Consider the following 8,509-nt stretch of genomic DNA (forward strand, 5'->3'; position numbering starts at 1 on the left):
AGGGTGAATGTAGTGAGAGAGAGAGTGGTTGGTGGTGGTCAGAGGGTGAATGTAGTGAGAGAGAGAGTGGTTGGTGGTGGTCAGAGGGTGAATGTAGTGAGAGAGAGAGTGGTTGGTGGTGGTCAGAGGGTGAATGTAGTGAGAGAGAGAGTGGTTGGTGGTGGTCAGAGGGTGAATGTAGTGAGAGAGTGAGTGGTTGGTGGTGGTGGTCAGAGGGTGAATGTTGTGAGAGAGAGAGTGGTTGGTGGTGGTCAGAGGGTGAATGTAGTGAGAGAGTGAGTGGTTGGTGGTGGTGGTCAGAGGGTGAATGTAGTGAGAGAGAGAGTGGTTAGTGGTGGTCAGAGGGTGAATGTAGTGAGAGAGTGAGTGGTTGGTGGTGGTCAGAGGGTAAATGTAGTGAGAGAATGAGTGGTTGGTGGTGGTCAGAGGGTGAATGTAGTGAGTGAGTGAGTGGTTGGTGGTGGTCAGAGGGTGAATGTAGTGAGAGAGAGAGTGGTTGGTGGTGGTCAGAGGGTGAATGTAGTGAGAGAGAGAGTGGTTGGTGGTGGTCAGAGGGTGAATGTAGTGAGAGAGAGAGTGGTTGGTGTTGGTCAGAGGGTGAATGTAGAGAGTGAGTGGTTGGTGGTGGTCAGAGGGTGAATGTAGAGAGTGAGTGGTTGGTGGTGGTCAGAGGGTGAATGTAGTGAGAGAGTGAGAGTGGTTGGTGGTGGTCATAGGGTGAATGTAGTGAGAGAGAGAGTGGTTGGTGGTGGTCAGAGGGTGAATGTAGTGAGAGAGAGAGTGGTTGGTGGTGGTCAGAGGGTGAATGTAGTGAGAGAGTGAGTGGTTGGTGGTGGTGGTCAGAGGGTGAATGTTGTGAGAGAGAGAGTGGTTGGTGGTGGTCAGAGGGTGAATGTAGTGAGAGAGTGAGTGGTTGGTGGTGGTGGTCAGAGGGTGAATGTAGTGAGAGAGAGAGTGGTTGGTGGTGGTCAGAGGGTGAATGTATTGAGAGAGAGAGTGGTTGGTGTTGGTCAGAGGGTGAATGTAGAGAGTGAGTTGTTGGTGGTGGTCAGAGGGTGAATGTAGTGAGAGAGTGATTGGTTGGTGGTGGTCTGAGGGTGAATGTAGTGAGAGAGAGAGTGGTTGGTGGTGGTCAGAGGGTGAATGTAGTGAGAGAGAGAGTGATTGGTGTTGGTCAGAGGGTGAATGTAGAGAGTGAGTGGTTGGTGGTGGTCAGAGGGTGAATGTAGTGAGAGAGTGATTGGTTGGTGGTGGTCAGAGGGTGAATGTAGTGAGAGAGTGAGAGTGGTTGGTGGTGGTCATAGGGTTAATGTAGTGAGAGAGAGAGTGGTTGGTGGTGGTCAGAGGGTGAATGTAGTGAGAGATTGGTTGGTGGTGGTCAGAGGGTGAATGTAGTGAGAGAGTGAGTGGTTGGTGGTGGTCTGAGGGTGAATGTAGTGAGAGAGAGTGTGGTTGGTGGTGGTCAGAGGGTGAATGTAGTGAGAGAGTGAGTGATTGGTGGTGGTCAGAGGGTGAATGTAGTGAGAGAGAGAGTGGTTGGTGGTGGTCAGAGGGTGAATGTAGTGAGAGAGTGAGTGGTTGGTGGTGGTGGTCAGAGGGTGAATGTAGTGAGAGAGAGAGTGGTTAGTGGTGGTCAGAGGGTGAATGTAGTGAGAGAGAGAGTGGTTGGTGTTGGTCAGAGGGTGAATGTAGAGAGTGAGTGGTTGGTGGTGGTCAGAGGGTGAATGTAGAGAGTGAGTGGTTGGTGGTGGTCAGAGGGTGAATGTAGTGAGAGAGTGAGAGTGGTTGGTGGTGGTCATAGGGTGAATGTAGTGAGAGAGAGAGTGGTTGGTGGTGGTAAGAGGGTGAATGTAGTGAGAGAGAGAGTGGTTGGTGGTGGTCAGAGGGTGAATGTAGTGAGAGAGTGAGTGGTTGGTGGTGGTGGTCAGAGGGTGAATGTTGTGAGAGAGAGAGTGGTTGGTGGTGGTCAGAGGGTGAATGTAGTGAGAGAGTGAGTGGTTGGTGGTGGTGGTCAGAGGGTGAATGTAGTGAGAGAGAGAGTGGTTGGTGGTGGTCAGAGGGTGAATGTATTGAGAGAGAGAGTGGTTGGTGTTGGTCAGAGGGTGAATGTAGAGAGTGAGTTGTTGGTGGTGGTCAGAGGGTGAATGTAGTGAGAGAGTGATTGGTTGGTGGTGGTCTGAGGGTGAATGTAGTGAGAGAGAGAGTGGTTGGTGGTGGTCAGAGGGTGAATGTAGTGAGAGAGAGAGTGATTTTTGTTGGTCAGAGGGTGAATGTAGAGAGTGAGTGGTTGGTGGTGGTCAGAGGGTGAATGTAGTGAGAGAGTGATTGGTTGGTGGTGGTCAGAGGGTGAATGTAGTGAGAGAGTGAGAGTGGTTGGTGGTGGTCATAGGGTTAATGTAGTGAGAGAGAGAGTGGTTGGTGGTGGTCAGAGGGTGAATGTAGTGAGAGATTGGTTGGTGGTGGTCAGAGGGTGAATGTAGTGAGAGAGTGAGTAGTTGGTGGTGGTCATAGGGTGAATGTAGTGAGAGAGTGAGTGGTTGGTGGTGGTCAGAGGGTGAATGTAGTGAGAGAGTGAGTGGTTGGTGGTGGTCAGAGGGTGAATGTAGTGAGAGAGTGAGTGGTTGGTGGTGGTCAGAGGGTGAATGTAGTGAGAGAGTGGTTGGTGGTGGTCAGAGGGTGAATGTAGTGAGAGAGAGAGTGGTTGGTGGTGGTCAGAGGGTGAATGTAGTGAGAGAGAGAGTGGTTGGTGGTGGTCAGAGGGTGAATGTAGTGAGAGAGAGAGAGTGGTTGGTGTTGGTCAGAGGGTGAATGTAGAGAGTGAGTGGTTGGTGGTGGTCAGAGGGTGAATGTAGTGAGAGAGTGATTGGTTGGTGGTGGTCAGAGGGTGAATGTAGTGAGAGAGTGAGAGTGGTTGGTGGTGGTCAGAGGGTGAATGTGGTGAGAGAGTGATTGGTTGGTGGTGGTCAGAGGGTGAATGTAGTGAGAGAGTGAGAGTGGTTGGTGGTGGTCATAGGGTGAATGTAGTGAGAGAGAGAGTGGTTGGTGGTGGTCAGAGGGTGAATGTAGTGAGAGAGAGAGTGGTTGGTGGTGGTCAGAGGGTGAATGTAGTGAGAGAGTGAGTGGTTGGTGGTGGTGGTCAGAGGGTGAATGTTGTGAGAGAGAGAGTGGTTGGTGGTGGTCAGAGGGTGAATGTAGTGAGAGAGTGAGTGGTTGGTGGTGGTGGTCAGAGGGTGAATGTAGTGAGAGAGAGAGTGGTTGGTGGTGGTCAGAGGGTGAATGTAGTGAGAGAGAGAGTGGTTGGTGTTGGTCAGAGGGTGAATGTAGAGAGTGAGTTGTTGGTGGTGGTCAGAGGGTGAATGTAGTGAGAGAGTGATTGGTTGGTGGTGGTCTGAGGGTGAATGTAGTGAGAGAGAGAGTGGTTGGTGGTGGTCAGAGGGTGAATGTAGTGAGAGAGAGAGTGGTTGGTGTTGGTCAGAGGGTGAATGTAGAGAGTGAGTGGTTGGTGGTGGTCAGAGGGTGAATGTAGTGAGAGAGTGAGAGTGGTTGGTGGTGGTCATAGGGTGAATGTAGTGAGAGAGAGAGTGGTCGGTGGTGGTCAGAGGGTGAATGTAGTGAGAGAGAGAGTGGTTGGTGGTGGTCAGAGGGTGAATGTAGTGAGAGAGTGAGTGGTTGGTGGTGGTGGTCAGAGGGTGAATGTAGTGAGAGAGAGAGTGGTTGGTGGTGGTCAGAGGGTGAATGTAGTGAGAGAGTGGTTGGTGGTGGTCAGAGGGTGAATGTAGTGAGAGAGAGAGTGGTTGGTGGTGGTCAGAGGGTGAATGTAGTGAGAGAGTGAGTGGTTGGTGGTGGTCAGAGGGTGAATGTAGTGAGAGAGAGAGTGGTTGGTGGTGGTCAGAGGGTGAATGTAGTGAGAGAGAGAGTGGTTGGTGGTGGTCAGAGGGTGAATGTAGTGAGAGAGTGGTTGGTGGTGGTCAGAAGGTGAATGTAGTGAGAGAGTGAGTGGTTGGTGGTGGTCAGAGGGTGAATGTAGTGAGAGAGAGAGTGGTTGGTGGTGGCCAGAGGGTGAGAGTGAGAGAGAGAGAGTGGTTGGTGGTGGTCAGAGAGTGAATGTAGTGAGAGAGTGGTTGGTGGTGGTCAGAGGGTGAATGTAGTGAGAGAGAGAGTGGTTGGTGGTGGTCTTAGGGTGAATGTAGTGAGAGAGAGTGGTTGGTGGTGGTCAGAGGGTGAGAGAGAGTGAGAGAGAGAGAGAGTGGTTGGTGGTGGTCAGAGGGTGATGTAGTGAGAGAGAAAGTGGTTGGTGGTGGTCAGAGGGTGAGAGTGAGAGAGATAGAGTGGTTGGTGGTGGTCAGAGGGTGAATGTAGTGAGAGAGTGGTTGGTGGTGGTCAGAGGGTGAATGTAGTGAGAGAGTGAGTGGTTGGTGGTGGTCTGAGGGTGAATGTAGTGAGAGAGAGTGTGGTTGGTGCTGGTCAGAGGGTGAATGTAGTGAGAGAGTGAGTGGTTGGTGGTGGTCAGAGGGTGAATGTAGTGAGAGAGTGAGTGGTTGGTGGTGGTCAGAGGGTGAATGTAGTGAGAGAGTGAGTGGTTGGTGGTGGTGGTCAGAGGGTGAATGTTGTGAGAGAGAGAGTGGTTGGTGGTGGTCAGAGGGTGAATGTAGTGAGAGAGTGAGTGGTTGGTGGTGGTGGTCAGAGGGTGAATGTAGTGAGAGAGAAAGTGGTTGGTGGTGGTCAGAGGGTGAGAGTGAGAGAGAGAGAGTGGTTGGTGGTGGTCAGACGGTGAATGTAGTGAGAGAGTGAGTGGTTGGTGGTGGTCAGAGGGTGAATGTAGTGAGTGAGTGAGTGGTTGGTGGTGGTCAGAGGGTGAATGTAGTGAGAGAGAGAGTGGTTGGTGGTGGTCTGAGGGTGAATGTAGTGAGAGAGAGAGTGGTTGGTGTTGGTCAGAGGGTGAATGTAGAGAGTGAGTGGTTGGTGGTGGTCAGAGGGTGAATGTAGTGAGAGAGTGATTGGTTGGTGGTGGTCAGAGGGTGAATGTAGTGAGAGAGTTAGAGTGGTTGGTGGTGGTCATAGGGTGAATGTAGTGAGAGAGAGAGTGGTTGGTGGTGGTCAGAGGGTGAATGTAGTGAGAGAGAGAGTGGTTGGTGGTGGTCAGAGGGTGAATGTAGTGAGAGAGTGAGTGGTTGGTGGTGGTCAGAGGGTGAATGTAGTGAGAGAGAGAGTGGTTGGTGGTGGTCAGAGGGTGAATGTAGTGAGAGAGTGAGTGGTTGGTGGTGGTGGTCAGAGAGTGAATGTAGTGAGAGAGTGGTTGGTGGTGGTCAGAGGGTGAATGTAGTGAGAGAGAGAGTGGTTGGTGGTGGTCTTAGGGTGAATGTAGTGAGAGAGAGTGGTTGGTGGTGGTCAGAGGGTGAGAGAGAGTGAGAGAGAGAGAGAGTGGTTGGTGGTGGTCAGAGGGTGATGTAGTGATAGAGAAAGTGGTTGGTGGTGGTCAGAGGGTGAGAGTGAGAGAGATAGAGTGGTTGGTGGTGGTCAGAGGGTGAATGTAGTGAGAGAGTGGTTGGTGGTGGTCAGAGGGTGAATGTAGTGAGAGAGTGAGTGGTTGGTGGTGGTCTGAGGGTGAATGTAGTGAGAGAGAGTGTGGTTGGTGCTGGTCAGAGGGTGAATGTAGTGAGAGAGTGAGTGGTTGGTGGTGGTCAGAGGGTGAATGTAGTGAGAGAGTGAGTGGTTGGTGGTGGTCAGAGGGTGAATGTAGTGAGAGAGTGAGTGGTTGGTGGTGGTGGTCAGAGGGTGAATGTTGTGAGAGAGAGAGTGGTTGGTGGTGGTCAGAGGGTGAATGTAGTGAGAGAGTGAGTGGTTGGTGGTGGTGGTCAGAGGGTGAATGTAGTGAGAGAGAAAGTGGTTGGTGGTGGTCAGAGGGTGAGAGTGAGAGAGAGAGAGTGGTTGGTGGTGGTCAGACGGTGAATGTAGTGAGAGAGTGAGTGGTTGGTGGTGGTCAGAGGGTGAATGTAGTGAGTGAGTGAGTGGTTGGTGGTGGTCAGAGGGTGAATGTAGTGAGAGAGAGAGTGGTTGGTGGTGGTCTGAGGGTGAATGTAGTGAGAGAGAGAGTGGTTGGTGTTGGTCAGAGGGTGAATGTAGAGAGTGAGTGGTTGGTGGTGGTCAGAGGGTGAATGTAGTGAGAGAGTGATTGGTTGGTGGTGGTCAGAGGGTGAATGTAGTGAGAGAGTGAGAGTGGTTGGTGGTGGTCATAGGGTGAATGTAGTGAGAGAGAGAGTGGTTGGTGGTGGTCAGAGGGTGAATGTAGTGAGAGAGAGAGTGGTTGGTGGTGGTCAGAGGGTGAATGTAGTGAGAGAGTGAGTGGTTGGTGGTGGTCAGAGGGTGAATGTAGTGAGAGAGAGAGTGGTTGGTGGTGGTCAGAGGGTGAATGTAGTGAGAGAGTGAGTGGTTGGTGGTGGTGGTCAGAGGGTGAATGTTGTGAGAGAGAGAGTGGTTGGTGGTGGTCAGAGGGTGAATGTAGTGAGAGAGTGAGTGGTTGGTGGTGGTGGTCAGAGGGTGAATGTAGTGAGAGAGAGAGTGGTTGGTGGTGGTCAGAGGGTGAATGTAGTGAGAGAGTGAGTGGTTGGTGGTGGTCAGAGGGTGAATGTAGTGAGTGAGTGAGTGGTTGGTGGTGGTCAGAGGGTGAATGTAGTGAGAGAGAGAGTGGTTGGTGGTGGTCAGAGGGTGAATGTAGTGAGAGAGTGAGTGGTTGGTGGTGGTCAGAGGGTGAATGTAGTGAGAGAGAGAGTGGTTGGTGGTGGTCAGAGGGTGAATGTAGTGAGAGAGAGAGTGGTTGGTGGTGGTCAGAGGGTGAATGTAGTGAGAGAGAGAGAGTGGTTGGTGGTGGTCAGAGGGTGAATGTAGTGAGAGAGAGAGTGGTTGGTCGTAGTCAGAGGGTGAATGTAGTGAGAGAGTGAGTGGTTGGTGGTGGTCAGAGGGTGAATGTAGTGAGAGAGAGAGTGGTTGGTGGTGGTCAGAGGGTGAATGTAGTGAGAGAGTGAGTGGTTGGTGGTGGTGGTCAGAGGGTGAATGTAGTGAGAGAGAGAGTGGTTGGTGGTGGTCAGAGGGTGAATGTAGTGAGAGAGTGAGTGGTTGGTGGTGGTCAGAGGGTGAATGTAGTGAGAGAGTGAGTGGTTGGTGGTGGTCAGAGGGTGAATGTAGTGAGAGAGAGAGTGGTTGGTGGTGCTCAGAGGGTGAATGTAGTGAGAGAGTGAGTGGTTGGTGGTGGTCAGAGGGTGAATGTAGTGAGAGAGTGAGTGGTTGGTGGTGGTGGTCAGAGGGTGAATGTAGTGAGAGAGAGAGTGGTTGGTGGTGGTCAGAGGGTGAATGTAGTGAGAGAGTGAGTGGTTGGTGGTGGTCAGAGGGTGAATGTAGTGAGAGAGTGAGTGGTTGGTGGTGGTCAGAGGGTGAATGTAGTGAGAGAGAGAGTGGTTGGTGGTGCTCAGAGGGTGAATGTAGTGAGAGAGTGAGTGGTTGGTGGTGGTCAGAGGGTGAATGTAGTGAGAGAGTGAGTGGTTGGTGGTGTTCAGAGGGTGAATGTAGTGAGTGAGTGAGTGGTTGGTGGTTGTCAGAGGGTGAATGTAGTGAGAGAGAGAGTGGTTGGTGGTGGTCAGAGGGTGAATGTAGTGAGAGAGTGAGTGGTTGGTGGTGGTCAGAGGGTGAATGTAGTGAGAGAGAGAGTGGTTGGTGGTGGTCAGAGGGTGAATGTAGTGAGAGAGAGAGTGGTTGGTGGTGGTCAGAGGGTGAATGTAGTGAGAGAGAGAGAGAGAGTGGTTGGTGGTGGTCAGAGGGTGAATGTAGTGAGAGAGAGAGTGGTTGGTGGTGGTCAGAGGGTGAATGTAGTGAGAGAGTGGTTGGTGGTGGTCAGAGGGTGAATGTAGTGAGAGAGAGAGTGGTTGGTGGTGGTCAGAGGGTGAATGTAGTGAGAGAGTGAGTGGTTGGTGGTGGTCAGAGGGTGAATGTAGTGAGAGAGAGATTGGTTGGTGGTGGTCAGAGGGTGAATGTAGTGAGAGAGAGAGTGGTTGGTGGTGGTCAGAGGGTGAATGTAGTGAGAGAGTGGTTGGTGGTGGTCAGAAGGTGAATGTAGTGAGAGAGTGAGTGGTTGGTGGTGGTCAGAGGGTGAATGTAGTGAGAGAGAGAGTGGTTGGTGGTGGTCAGAGGGTGAGAGTGAGAGAGAGAGAGTGGTTGGTGGTGGTCAGAGAGTGAATGTAGTGAGAGAGTGGTTGGTGGTGGTCAGAGGGTGAATGTAGTGAGAGAGAGAGTGGTTGGTGGTGGTCTTAGGGTGAATGTAGTGAGAGAGAGTGGTTGGTGGTGGTCAGAGGGTGAGAGAGAGTGAGAGAGAGAGAGAGAGTGGTTGGTGGTGGTCAGAGGGTGATGTAGTGAGAGAGAAAGTGGTTGGTGGTGGTCAGAGGGTGAATGTAGTGAGAGAGAGAGAGTGGTTGGTGGTGGTCAGACGGTGAATGTAGTGAGAGAGTGAGTGGTTGGTGGT

The sequence above is a fragment of the Blennius ocellaris genome (genome assembly GCF_963422515.1).
Source record: "Blennius ocellaris genome assembly, chromosome: 5".
NCBI classification, from domain to species: Eukaryota; Metazoa; Chordata; class Actinopteri; order Blenniiformes; family Blenniidae; genus Blennius; species Blennius ocellaris.